General features: G+C 39.0%; 1 protein-coding gene across 10 annotated transcripts in view; it reads right to left on the bottom strand.

Annotated features, from left to right (window-relative positions):
- The window catches only part of METTL15 (methyltransferase like 15), a 366039-nt gene that overhangs the window by 110921 nt on the left and 240395 nt on the right, over positions 1–14723 (bottom strand). For 3 of the 10 annotated variants that reach the window (XR_007156373.1, XR_007156374.1, XR_007156372.1), the window contains exons 11-12: positions 9193–9329; positions 7027–7101 (exon numbers count right to left, since the gene is read on the bottom strand). The gene's annotated coding sequence lies outside the window, so the exon portion shown is untranslated. Of the gene's footprint in view, positions 1–2042; positions 2053–7026; positions 7102–9192; positions 9330–14723 lie in introns of those variants that run through there. The other 7 variants (XR_007156381.1, XR_007156382.1, XR_007156377.1 and 4 more) reach the window with 3 other exon arrangements.

The raw sequence follows: 14723 nt of genomic DNA, 5'->3' as shown, positions 1-14723 counted from the left end.
ACTCATCTTTCCTCATAGAGGCATCTGTGAGGTTTACAGGGATCAAACGAGTCCCTATAGTGACTTGTAGATTATATAATTTTGTATTCCACCACAGGTTCAAGTCCAGAACCCTGAGAATGTAGAAGACACTTAATTATAATTATATAATTATATAAGTATATTCTATGTGCTAGACACTAGTCGAGGTGCTTGCCATGTGTTATCTCATTTAGCTACATTCTAAGAAGTATATACTATTATTCCTATTTCACAGATAAGAAATCCCAGGCAAAGGCATATGAAGTAATTGCCCAATGTCATGAATTTAATAAGAGGTGACACTGGAATACAGATACAAATAGCTTGACAACAAGATGCAATCTATAAACTACATTGCTGATCTTAGTCATACATTGTATACAAAAATTATTTGCTAAATTCGTATGATGTGGTGGACTCTGTGCTAGGTATTATAGATAGTACTCATGCCTTCAAATAGCTTAGGTTATAGTGGGATTATAAATGCAATAAAGATAGTAAAACTTACTCCTGGGCCCTGATGGGAGACTACAGAGTGCTATGAGAGCACTTCACGCCAGGACCCAATGCTCCCTTAAAGTGAGATCTCCTGAGGGATGTGACAGAAGACAGTGGTCATGAAAACAAAGGAGGGATAAGAAATAAAATGAACAACTTGCTCAAGCCCCAGGAGCAAGAAAAAGCATGATTTCTTTCAAATTACTGGAAGAAACTTGTGCAACAGGAGTGTAGAATAGATAGGGAGGTGAGAGGAAAGGATAAGAGATGTCACCAGAGAAGTGCATAGAGCCCCATTGTGCAGAACCAGGGAGGTCACATGCAGCAATCTAGACCACTCTGATGGAAAAGCCGGGAAAAATTTCAAAGTCGAGTAACATGACCAGATGTACATTTTGGGAAATTATTCTGGCTTCTGTGTGGAAAGAATGGATGAATGGATGGATGGATGGATGGATGGATGGATGGATGGATGGAAAATCAATTCTTGTTCTTCCTCCTCCATGAAATAGGCCATAGTTGGTTTACTTGCTCCGAAAACCCACCTGCCCCTCAGTCTTCTATGAGGGCCTAGAGCCCAGAAGACAGCCCCAGAGACCAAGTCTACCAGCAGGAATGCTATCATATGGGAACAAGGACTGGTTTTCATTTAATGGTGGTTTCCTTTCATGCTTTGCATGGCCCCTCATGTTCCCATCCCAGCCAGGCAGCCTTTGGTTTCTGAGACTTCATGCCCAGCTTTTATAGGTCTGACAAGTCATCTACAACCCTCCACCACTACTTCAGTAACTGTAAACATATGTTTTCTGTTCTCCCCACATCCCTGCATCAAGCCACAGGTCATGGCTTGATGCAGAGAAAAGGGGGCACAAAAAAGGTCTGGAATGTTCAGTGCAATCCCACTCACACAAAAGGTCTTGGCCTTATGTGATAAATCATACCTTCCACATCTGTCAGTGGTAGAACTGAAAGGGCACATCTTTTCTTCTGTGTGTGGCTGAATGGTTTTCTCCAAGCATTAAACAAGCCCATTTGAGGCACAGGGTGGCAGGGGTCATTTCCTTTATTATCACACACATTTTAACAATCCAGGTGCTCATAGAATACAAAGTTCTCTAACTGACAAGAAAGACATGGCTTTGAAGAGCCTTTGCTAATGCTTTTCAGAAGGAATTAGGTGCAGGAAATTCTAAGTGTTGTATTGAATTTATGCTGTTCTTTGTGTTTCTATCATCTTCTTTGTCATATGTACAAACCTTCTCTACACTTTTACCCTATCTTATCCTCCATGCAGAGAACCAAAGACGAGAAAGGGGCCTATAGTAATTACCCACCTTGGGTAACAAGTGATAGGTTAGACATTTTTAATTCTTCTCTGTAAGATTAAGTCTTTTTTTTTTTAACTTATTAGCAAGGTTAGTTTAAGACAACTTTATAGCCATTATGACTATAAAAATGATGTAATATTAGCATTATATCAAAATGACAGATGCAAAAGCCAGTAGGGAGAAACATTCTGAGCAATATAAAAAGCTTTAAAAATGCAAAGTATTATGACTAGGTGTTTCATTAGCCCCATATTGCTATGACATCCCACCTCTACTCAATATTCTACCATTCTTGTTCAGAATAGACCTGATGAAAAGAAATACTTCACTTGCATGAAACTTGGTAATGAAACAATCTTACTTTCCTGAGACAGAAAGAGATAGAGGAAGGAGGGAAGGAAAGAAAGAAGGAAGGAACGGGGAGGGAGGGAGGGAAGGAGGGAAGGAAGAAGGAGGGAAGAGAGGAAAGGAGGGAGGGAGGAAGAAAAGAGAGAGAGAGACAGAGACAGAAAACAAGAAATCAAGAAAATAAAAGAAAAAAGAAAAGTGGGTCACTGATAAAGCAAAGTGATATAATAAAACTCATGCACTTTATTCACATCGGGATGTTCCTGGGGCTCACATTTAGAGTTGATCTGCTCATATTTTAGGCACAACTTTAATGAGCATGATTGTTTAGTTTCCCAGTTCAAGGTATCCTGGAGGCAGGTCACAGGGAGATACACACTGGCAGCATCAGAAAGTGACAGCTGGCAGCCTGAGAGTTGATGAAGACAGGAAAAGTCTGAAAAATTGATACCAGAACTCTAAACTGGAACCCCCACGGGTTCAAACACAGACCCCTGAACTCAACGGGCTCTGTTACAGCCCTTTAGAATAATTTATGATTGAGTCATCAGGACAAGATCAAATTAGAATGTTCTATTTAATAAAGAAGGGAAGTATACATATATTTTCAAAGACGTTCACCAAAAATAATTTAAATGAACCTATTTTTATACACATGAGCGTTGTAACCAGAACAACTCATTTCCGTAGTTCTGGATAGATAGATGACATTTTACTGTACATTAGTTACCTCTCAACTTTAATCCCAAGCCACCTGCCCTTCTTACCCCTCACTGGCCAGGAAGCCATGCTCAGGAAACACAATATGTTTATGCTAGTACTACCCCCAAGCTTAGCAAAATTAGACATATAAAGTTACTGCTACCCTCCCCAAAATAAAATTATACACTGCTAGCCACCCCAGCCCTACACAGATGATTCCAGACTTATCTGTCCTGCTGCCAGCTGCCAATTGTAAGTAATGTATGTTATTGTATGTGCTGATCAAGTTTAAATCCAATTTTAGAAGTCCACTTAAGAAGATATCCTTCTAATCTAACGGTCTGAGTTTCTTGTGATTTGATTTCTCTTTGAATCCCTTGTGCTGGATTCTCAAGAAATCAAATTATTGTCACCCAATAGAACTGAATTCTTGAACCTAGAAGAGAAAGATAATAGATTGACTGGGACCTAGAAGATGGAGCAAGAATCTACGTAAGTGATATTTTGCATGCTTCTTTTCACAAATGTTAAAAAGGAAAAATCAGGTCACCAATACCAGAACAAACCAGAGATAATTTTACTGTGCAAATGGTTAAGGTTTCTAGATACTGTCAATACTTGAAGTAAGAATGAAAAGGAAAAAAAAAAAGAAGGCAAAGGATAGGTGTACAAACCCCAGGAAACACTTGTGGGTAGCATGCCAAAATTCTTTCACATCGTGCCAAGGAGGAAATAACCCTTTGGAGATAAGCTTTGCAAAGCCATTCATAAAAAGTCATAGTCAGTTACAGGTTGGAGGAAAGGAGGTATGTCAGTGAGGACAATGCCACAGCGGTGAACACCCCCGAAATTTCAAAGCTTTAAACAACAAAGGTCTCTTTCTTTCTCATGCTGCATCTTCATTGCCAGTCAGCTGGGACTCTGCTCTGTGTTGTCTGCTCACCTCCCTCCAGGATCTAGGCTAACAGAGCAGCTATTATCTGCTCATTGCAGTTCACAGTGACAAGGAAAGACAGAGTAGCAAAGCATACACTGGCTCTTAAAATGTCCACTTGGAAGTGGTCATGATCATTTCCCTCACATTCTCTTGGCCCAAATAAGTCACATAAGGAAGCTTGACTTTTAAGGGAGTAGGAGGTACTCCTTCAGGGGGCAGGGGCTTCAAATATGGGTGTGCCGGAAGGCAGTCATTAGACACTAGGGCAGAAATGACATGCTGTCCACCAGAGATCAGGACTTTTCAAAAGAACATACACAGAAATCCGGTGGAGGGCTTATTAAACTGCAGCTTTCTGGGGCCCACCTCCATTTGTCCTAATCTATCATCCTGGGTGAGGCCCAAGAATGTGCATTTGTAACAAATTCCCCAGTGATTCTGATGTTCAGGTCCCTGGAGAACATTTTGAGGAGAACTGATCTAGAGCTGTGCCTGGGAAGCAGCTGCCCAGACAGACACTGTACGTCCCAGCCTCACCCTTGCATCCAGATGGGGCCAAATGACTAGTGCTCATCAAGGCAATATGAGAAGTGATGTGTGTCACTTCTCCAAGTGGTTAAAGAGCAATTACATATCCTTTTCTCCCACTCCCTTTTCCTATATGCTTTTTGCATGTGGATGACTGGTAGACATTGTAGTTTCATCAGTCTGCGACATCTTTCCCCACTGGTAGGAAGCACCCCCATCAGATTACTAGGGGAAAAAGAACACATGTTTTCTTTCATGCTAAACCCCTGAAATTTGGGGGTTTGTTTGTTACAGCAGGTAGTATTATCTTAACTAACATTGAAGAGAATGGAAAGAAGGTCAAGAGAATCTCTTCTGCCTCCTTAACTTCTACAAATGTCACTTCCTTTGTATTCCCCTGCATTATATCTCTTTTCTTCTCTAAGTCACTGTGGTAACATAAAATTAAATAGATTCGGGTTAGAAAGTGGAAAAAACTCAGAATCACTTTAATTCCTGCCTATGCTCCCAGCTATAATTCACTCATTTACAGTTTATTTATTCATTTAACAAACCCAACCTGGTACCTACTTGCATATATCTAAGACATAGTCCCGCCTCCAAAAATGGCATAGGTATTACCCCAACCTCTCCCACAATGATGGCAGATATCAAAAATTAAAAGAAGTACTTTTTCTCACTGAGTCCAGAGAAGGCCTCAGAATCCTTTATAGCAGAGTACTCTAGAAAGCCATTACAACTAAATCCATAATGGTGGTTTTACCATAAAAAAGGCAATATGTATCTAAGCTGTTTCTATTTGTATCTCAATAAATGGGCTTTTCCAAAGATATTGCAAAGACCTTTGGTCTCATGTGGTCACTCATTTCAATCTACTTCTATGGTATTTTCCAGAGTAATAGAAACTGTGAAGACCAAGTTACATTTGAAGCTAAGTTTCCACACTGATTCGGTTCCACTAAGCAGATATACCCGCACAAAACCTGAAATGCAAAAATCAACATTGTGAGATTATAGCCTTACACAAGAGACCGGACCTTCTGGCCAGCATAACCACAGAAGTGTTTGATTCTCCTGAGGCAGCTGTGAGGCAGGCTCTATAGGTTAGTACCTGGCGTCAAAGGTACAAAGCAGCCAGTGTCTGTGGCAGTCAGGTTTCTCTAAACAAGTCCCTTGGTGTGGCTTGGCAATTCATGAGGCTGCATTGTACCTGAACAAGCAGGACCTACACTTGTTTCTGTCCTTTGTCCAGGTGACAGAGTCTCTTGTTTGGGTCCAACACTTTAGAGGCTCTTATCTAGCTCTCCTCTGGCCATCCCCTAAATACTGAGTAAGGAATATGTGGGGTCAATTGGACACACTTAATTGGAGCCCTAGTCCCAGAGTGTGCCTTGGGAATCATAGACTCAGATTCCTTACCTAACTGGCCCTGAACTTGTTTCCAGGGTATCTGTGGGCCTGCTTCCTGGGGCTGTTTTCTCCTGAGAGTGAGCCACACAATCAGTGTGGACACCTTTAGGTCTGAGAGTGGCTACAGGGCAACTTTATTCCAGGGGTATAGATACAGCCTGGACACGGTGGGTGCAGTGTCCACCCATATGTGATGAGAGTCCCTCACAGCACAAGAATGGAGCCAGAGACAAAACGAGAAGGTGGAAAACCTGGGCTGGGGACCGGGGTTATGCTTTCTTCATGCCATTATGCTTTGGTGAGGAACCCAAATGAGTCTGAGAATTTTAAAGTCTATCTTGACCTTCCAGCTCATTTAGGAGGTAAATTTCTCAATCAGGAAACATAGCACATTATGTTATTAACAATCTGAAGCTGATGTTTAACTTTTGAGTACTTAGACATGTTATGTGGGTATCTACTCGTACTCTTGCCCCAAATCCCACAAATTTTAGTAGCAGAACTACTCAGTTCTCTAGCCACTGCTACATTCTGTAAACTACCTTATGCTCTGTAATAAACCTCCTTCGGCCTAAACTATCCAGAGCATATTTTGTTCTCCAAAACCAAGAACTCTGTCTATTACACTTCCCTAGATGTTTAGAAAGGAGTGGTATTTTCCTTTTGTTGTAGATAAATCCACATCAACTCCAAAAATATAGAACTCTTCCAGTACCAACCATAGCTCTGATTTTCTGTGAGTGACTCTTCCCAATCCCAAGGTTCTGTACTGTAGCAGCAAGAGTATTGATGTTGAATGAGAGCCTAGGTTGGAGACCCAGCTCTAACACTTAACTGGTATGCACTTTGAACAAGCCATGTTTAACCTCCCTAAATCCTAATTTCTCACCTGAGGACTGAATAAGATAATATGTGTACTTTACTGAATGCAGATGTAACACTGTTATTTCTAATGCTGGACCTAAAGAAAAGAGTTAATAATAGCTGACTCGTTAGGTATATTCCCTGATGCTTTTTCTTTGTTTACTTCAGAAACCCCTGTTCCAATCACTCCCCTCTGGAAAACCAATTCCACTGTCCTAACTTATGACTGCATTAGGAAATATTTCTAGAAAGCCATTCAAGTGTTTCCATTTGCCAATTCCATTCTGGTACTTCAAGTTCTAACTCCTTATGCTACAGGAAACCATGTTCTTCCTTGCTTGCTATTTAAACGCTTCAAGGACTTGTCAAGCATTATTATGTCATACTCACCGTACTCAGGGATTTAATCACACACTCCATGCACTTCAAGACATATTCATTTTCTGGAGTATCCAATGACATGATCTGCAATAGAAAGATAAGGATTCAAGCATTTAAGTTCTTCTTTGGTTTTCTTGATTTTCAGAATCTTAAGGAATCTTTTAGAGTTAGTCCTATAGCAATACAAGTTTCAAACAGCTTTCATAGCATGATGCATTTTCTTTTCATTACATTTTTCAGATTAAGAGCCTACCACAACAGTAGCCTATGCTTAACAGGGAGATAAGCTTTCTGTTTCTGGTTCAGAAACTTGGAAAAGGGAACATTTCAAAAGTTATTTTATTGGCATATTTCAGTCAAATGTCTAAAAATCCATAATGAGATGAGCAAGGGCTGCATTAAGTAATTTTTATTTTTAGAAGATTCTTCTAGTTTCCAATGGTCGCCACCAGATGGTCCTGTAAAGTTTCCCCCAGCCCCCAAAAGAAAATGATTACTTGGAATTGTGGAACCATTGAGACATGGCACCAAACATAGAAGCCTTGGGAAAAACTACTTTAAATTTTGGAAAAAATTGATACACCTATAGGCCCTGTGGCTAGGAGCTTGGGCATGGTGGCTCCATCCTTTGTCTTTCTCCAGCTCAGCTCTCCATTAGAGGGAGAGACTGAGCCCTGCAGTCCGTGTTTCCCAGGATCCCAGATCAGCTGTCTTCTGGCTGAGTTTTGACAAGGAAAGACATGGGTCAGAGATTGAATGGGGTGGGATGGGGTGGGAGAGAAGCCAGGGCCTTTCTCTTCCTGCCTCTCTACCTGAGGCATCTTCTCAACATTTGCTTCTCCTTTATGGCTACAGCTCCTTGGTTTCATGGCTCAGCAGGTTTGTCTTAGTTCCAGCTTCCACCTGATGACTCCCTGGGCATTAATACCACTACATGTTTTATCTTTCTAGCTCAGAGATGGTAGTGATTTCCTGCTGTTTAACTTTGGAATACCTTACTACCTCCTCTGTGGGTCTCAGAACTTCCATCACCTGTGTAATAAATCCTTGAATTAAATTCACTGTGTTGGAAAGTCTTAAGGTGGTTTCTGTTTTCTTGCTTACACTCTGATAATATAATGCATTGATTTTTTTTTTAATGTTTATTTATTTTTGAGACAGGGAGAGACAGAGCATGAACTGGGGAGGGTCAGAGAGAGAGAGGGAGACACAGAATCCGAAACAGACTCCAGGCTCTGAGCTATCAGCACAGAGCCCGACATGGGACTCGAACTCACGGACCTCGAGATCATGACCTGAGCCGAAGTCCGACGCTCAACCGACTGAGCCACCCAGGTGCCCCAATGTTTTTTTTTTTAATTGGAGAGAGAGAGGGTGCAAGTAAGCGAGGGTGAAGAGGGAGAAGATCCCACGAGGGGCATGGGGATGGGGGCAGGGAGAAGGAGAGGGAGAGGAGTGGGGCTCATCCGAAAGGGGGCGTATGTTTACCCCAAGTGGGTCTCGAGCTTATCCGAAGCAGGTCTCAAGCTCACCCAGAATGAGGCTTGAACTCAAGAACCCTGAAATCATCACCTGAGCGGAAGTCAGATGCTTAGACTGAGCCACCCAGGCTCCCTATATGCATTGACTTCTGAAACAATGCACATGACCATTAGTGCACTAATAGGAATGTTAAGGACCTGGGATACAGTAAGTCACTATATATATATATTTTTTAGGATACTACATTAAATGAAGCGTAAATTGTGGAACAAACAGCCCCAGCAAGAGCCAGAAGACTAAATCAGAGGCACCAGAAGAATCTGGGAACTTGATTGCCCTTTTCTTTTTCCTCTCTCCAGATAAAACAATATATAGGTGAGCAGTGAATGCAAGAATAACACTCACCTATTTATCAGTCTGACTTTGGGCCAGCAGGTTTGTTATTGCTGCACTATTATACAGGCTACACTAAGATGTTCATTAGAATAGCTCAAGGAAACATCTGAAAATATTATGTCTGGTGTGTTAACAAAACAAGTGCCAAATATTGTATAAACCAAAATCACAGAAACGTCTGCCTTCATTTTGATCTCATTCTTTCATTTACTCATTAAGTTCCTACTGTGTGTCATTCTTCTATGTCCTATAAATATATCCCTGAATAAGGAACAACAACAAAAAATAATCCCTTACTTGTGTGGAGCTTATGGTCTGGAGTGGGCAGAGGTGGTATTTGGACCAGTATCAGCCAACAGGTGGTAAACTTCATATGAAAGACAGCCAATTAACACTTCGATATGTTTTCTAAGCTATTTCCGTCATCTTAAATCCTAAAAGGAAAAAGGAGATTGTCCTCTTACTCTCTAAAATACAGTTGTATAAAGGTACTGGATTTGAAGTTTGGCAAGTTTTGCTTTGAGTTCAAGTTCTTTACTAATTTTTTAAACCGTTTTATTTATTTATTTGTGTGTTTGTTTAATTTAAATTCAGGTTAGTTAACATACAGTGTAATCTTGGCTTCAGGCATAGAACCCAGTGATTCATCTCTTACATATGACACCCAGTGCACATCTCAAAAATTGCCCACCATAACCACTGTCACCGGTTTAACTCACCCCACCCCCCACCCTCTCCTCCAGCAATCCTTAGTTTGTTCTCTGTATTTATCAAAGATCACTCACATAGGCTCCCTGAAGTAATTTTAAAAGTAGAAAATTATGTTGAGATTAGAGATATTTAAGTTTGGAAAACTGAAATTAGTGAATAGCTCTCATTTTCATTTTATTCTTGGTTTTCAGCAAATGGACCATGATGTGCTTGTGGATTGTTGCTGCTGTTCCAGAATTGGGGGTTTTATGTCATTAATTTTTCAGATTTATTTTTCTGCCTTATTCAATATCTCTACATCTGTGACTTCAACTACAGTTTCCTTTTTTTTTAATGTTTACTTATTTTTTGAGAAAGAGAGAGAGAGAGAGCATGAATGAGGGAGAGCCAGAGAGAGGGGCACAGAGGATCCTAAGGGGACTCTGCACTGACAGCAGTGACGCCAATGCAGGGCTGGAATTCACAAACTGTGAGATCATGACCTGAGCCAAAGTTGGACGCTCAACTGACTGAGCCACCCAGGCACCCCAATTACACTTTCGTTAGAACAGTTTATAAGGTCCCATGGTCAGTGAGAATATATTCTTTCTATTTTATTAAATCTTTTTTTCTCTGTTCTTCAGAGTAGATAATGTCTATTTTCCTATCTTCAAGTTCAATAACTTCTTTTTTTTTTCCAGTTTCCAGGCTGCTGTTAATACAATCCAGTCAACTTTTTAAGTGCCAGACAGTGTGTTTGTTAGTTCAATTTGGTTCTTTTTTATAGTTTTCATTTTTCTGAGATTTCTCATTGTATATCTCCTAATACATCTTTCCTTTTAAATTCTTCAACATATATTTTAATAGCTAATTTAAAATTAGTACTCCTAAATTCTGAGTCATCTAGGATTGGTTTCTTTTGGCTTCTTTTTTTTCAACGTTTATTTATTTTTGGGACAGAGAGAGACAGAGCATGAATGGGGGAGGGGCAGAGAGAGAGGGAGACACAGAATCGGAAACAGGCTCCAGGCTCCGAGCCATCAGCCCAGAGCCCGATGCGGGGCTCGAACTCACGACCGCGAGATCGTGACCTGGCTGAAGTCGGACGCTTAACCGACTGCGCCACCCAGGCGCCCCGTTTCTTTTGGCTTCTTTATGTCAAACTTATTGGTCACCTTATTTTTTATTTCTTCTTATATCTAGTAATTGTTAAAATTTTTATGCAAGACATTTAAGGTAACATCACATTACACATATACATATATTATACATGTATATATAAACATATATACATTTAGGTTAAATCACATTATAATGAGTCTGATTATTTCATCTTCCTTTAAAAGCTATTAAGTTTTGTTCTGGCAGGCAGTAAAGTAGCTCCTTCTTTTAAATGTCCTCTTTTATGGTCTCACAAAGTGCCTCCTATTCCTTCAAGTACATTGGACCAACTTCCTCTACCATAAAAACTATCACACTATCAAAATATCTCTTTTCAGGAGAAAAGAGTCTATACAAATGATCAGCAATTCAGAAGTTGTGCGTATTAGAATTCGAGATCCATTTCATCCTTTTATTTCAAGGGTACTTCTGTGTGAAGAACCCACTACACAGATTTGCATATGTATTATTTTGTATTACCTATAAAAATTAAATCCTGTAAGAAACTAATATAAATTTTGTAAAGTGTAAATAGTCTTTCCAAAATCAGTTTTAAAAAACATCTTAGTATAAAAAGCTTAATTTGAAAAAAAGGATTATAATTTCAGGGAAGGAGTACAACACTTTCATGTTTCAGATTTTCTGAAATTAGAGGAAGTAAGAACAGTATTTTGGAGGGAAAACAAACAATACTACTTGGTAATATCTGGATGAAATATGCATGAGGACTAAGTCAGCCCATGTCTGAAAGGGTGTCTTTTTCCAGTTTGAGCCCACGCTGTAAAACGCATTTGTTTTGTTTTGTTTTGTCTTAAAAGAAAACTATATTTGTTGTAAAAAATGTTTTAAATGCTTAAACTATAAAGAATAAAATGCAGTCTTCTCAGAGATAAATAGCCAAACATATTAAAGTATTTCCTTTAAATTTTTCTTATGCATGTGTGCATTGGAAAAAAATATATATATATATGTGTGTATATATATGTATATATGTACATGTATATGTATATAATATATTACAAAATTGGAATGGTGCACTCAATATGATGTGTCTTATGTATATCACTAAAACTATAACATGGGCTTTTTCACATCTCTAAATGATCTTTGAAAAATGTGATTTTTGATAACATTTTATTGCATGGATCATTTACTTATCCATCCCCCTATTATTAAAGATTATATTGTTTTCAATTTTTTATTATCAAGTAAATAATTGTCCCCATGTATGATTCTTTCCTTACAGTACACTTCTGAAATAGAAATGGTGGGAAGAAGAATGGGAATAAAGATGGCAGCACATGAAGCCAGTGTAATGTAGAGAGAAAAGCTTGAAGCTCAGAAAAAGAGGGTGGTTTTAGCTAGCATTGTTTTCGTAACTGAAATGAGAAGGAAGTCATGCCAAAGCAACAGGCTTTCATAAAATAGTGGCTCTGAATTTCCAACAATCATTGGAAAATGGGAGCTTAGACCAAAGACTTGTAAAGCTCCAGCAGAATTCTCCATAGCCGAGTATCCATTGTGTGGGATTTTAAGGTGTTACATTAGGGAAGTGCTCTGAGGTATAATGACTTTGAGAAATACAGACTTAAAGCGAGACAAGATTTTTGCTATTATGTTTTACTGCAGGACTTCCCAGAACCTTTAATGTTCTTCTATGTTTTTTAACACACCAAACAGAGACTATAACATGGAACAATTCCCAAACTTATTTGGCCACAAAATCTTTTGTGCACTAAAGTATCTTGAGAGAAGAGTGTTCTGTGGAACACCAGATTGGGCAAAATACTTGAACAGGATTGAGGAAAAGTAAAGTATAGTCAAGGCCAGTGGAAAAACCACATCAGTTTAAGTTATAGATTAGGTTAAATTGTTTAATGGCAAGCATTGCATGTTTTGAAATCTTGATTTCAATTTAAATTCCTTATCTCTTTAAAAATGCCAAACGAGCTATATTCTTCTTTTGTCAGTACATAGCTCTACACAAAAGTAGGATTTGGTGGACTGTGAATTTTATCTCATCATGACATGTTTTTGTGGAGGCCATATAATGAGGTGACAAAGTCCCAATGTAGGAGTTAAAATAGAGTCATTGGCTCAGCCACTAGCTAACTTTGTGACCTTAGAAAATTAACTCAGGCTCCCTGAGCTCTGCTTGGCACAGTATACATATACAATAAATGGTTGGATCAATGAATGATTTGAACTATATGTTCAGAAACTTTTCAATCATTCTCACCTGGTGTCATTCATGGACTTCAGGAAGATCTAACCAGCTTCTCTGTGACTAAGCTCTGATGGTAATCTTTTTCTCTAAGACCCACAGCATTTTTAATAATGATGCTATACTGTAAAGACATAAATCAAGAGGAAGACAGATAGTTCAACTTCCCATCAATAATTAAGATTTAAGTGCATTTCTGTCCTGCCTTTTACCTAGACAGATATTTGTGCCCCAGAGATCAGGGACCTTGCTCAACTACATTTTCTGTATTTATCTCCATAGTTCCAGGTTGGCCTATGGTTTATTTGCCCTCACAACAGAAATGTTCAGTCTGGGGTTACTAAGCTTCAGGGGCCCCTTGAACCCCATGAAACTGTGTATAAACATTTTCTTTTTACATGAGAACATTCATCTTTCTGGAGACACACCCCATGGCTTTCAGTAGATTTTCAAATGGAATTTTAAGTCCCTCAAAAATGTTAAAACTTACTGCTTATAGGTTTCTTAAGGTTTTTGAGAGGTACATGAAGAACAAAACAGGCACAAATTAATGCTCAAGTTCAAAATACTAGTCTAAGTTACTGCTACAGTAATTTACCTATCATCAGAATCATCATCAACCTCAGGGCACAGTAATCAGCGCAATTGCTAAAAGGAAAAAAAAAAAGCTATTTAAAGGGATTTTCTCTTCCTCTTAGCTTCCCAAGATCCCAACTGCTACATGGAAAAAATAAAATAAAATAAAAAACAAACAAACAAAAAATCCTGTAGGAAAAAATATCTTAATATGTTATAAAAACAGCAATTAACCAGATAGAAGTGTCATCATTGGCAATAAATGAGATAATATTTACCCATTTATTAGCCATGTAGAGACCTTAAAAAGAAACATTTCTATAGGATTGTCCAGTGTCATCAGAGTGCCTATGAAATAGTCCACAGTGATTGGACCTTTTTTGGAGAGGAAAGCCTGCCTGCCTGTAGATAATTTGGCTATCTTTAACCTAATCCTGATTCATTTTGGTGATATATTACCTTCTGCATGCTCTTGAGTTCCAGGTCCCAATTTATTAACTCCTATTCTAGATTAAAATCACATATGTGTCTCCATGCACCTCTGAACATCACTGTGTGATAGTGTGGGTGATGATGGTGATAGCTGATATTGGTCTAGTACTTAGTATGTGCCTCACAGAAAGCCTTGGAGGTAGTGACTATTATTAACAAGTTTACAGACAAGGAAACTAAACTATGGAAAGGTTATGTAAATTATCCTGGATCACAGAGATAGCAAGCCCAAACCAGAACTTAAGCCCAGTCACTCCACAGTTTATTATGCTACTTGGCCTCTATTTGCTCATATATTCCTCATTTCTTGTCAACCCAATTTTTTCCATGTTTGTTCTCCTCAGCTCTCCCACTCAGAATGTTAAAGTTCCTTCTATATTCAACTTCCATAAACTTCCAGCATTTTCTGCTGGCTAAAATGGAGTGGGATTAAATGGAGTCATCCTAGTGACCTAGGATGACCATTTAGGGACCTCGACCGTCATACTCCTTGTTGGTCAATTATGTCTGAATTCAGTTGTTTAAGAAAGGATGTTGAAACATTTATGTTGCAATGGCCTTAACAAAGTTGGAGTTAAACTCTGAACAGTCAAGTTTAATAAATTATATGTATAGGTTTTATGGATCACATGTAGAAGACTAGGTATACTGGGCTGGCCAGGGATAGATACTACATTGATGGCTA

This window comes from Prionailurus viverrinus, chromosome D1 (genome assembly GCF_022837055.1).
Source record: "Prionailurus viverrinus isolate Anna chromosome D1, UM_Priviv_1.0, whole genome shotgun sequence".
In the NCBI taxonomy this organism is placed as follows: domain Eukaryota; kingdom Metazoa; phylum Chordata; class Mammalia; order Carnivora; family Felidae; genus Prionailurus; species Prionailurus viverrinus.
Note: the sequence above shows the minus strand (reverse complement) of the source record. Positions and strands in the feature narration are given on the sequence as shown.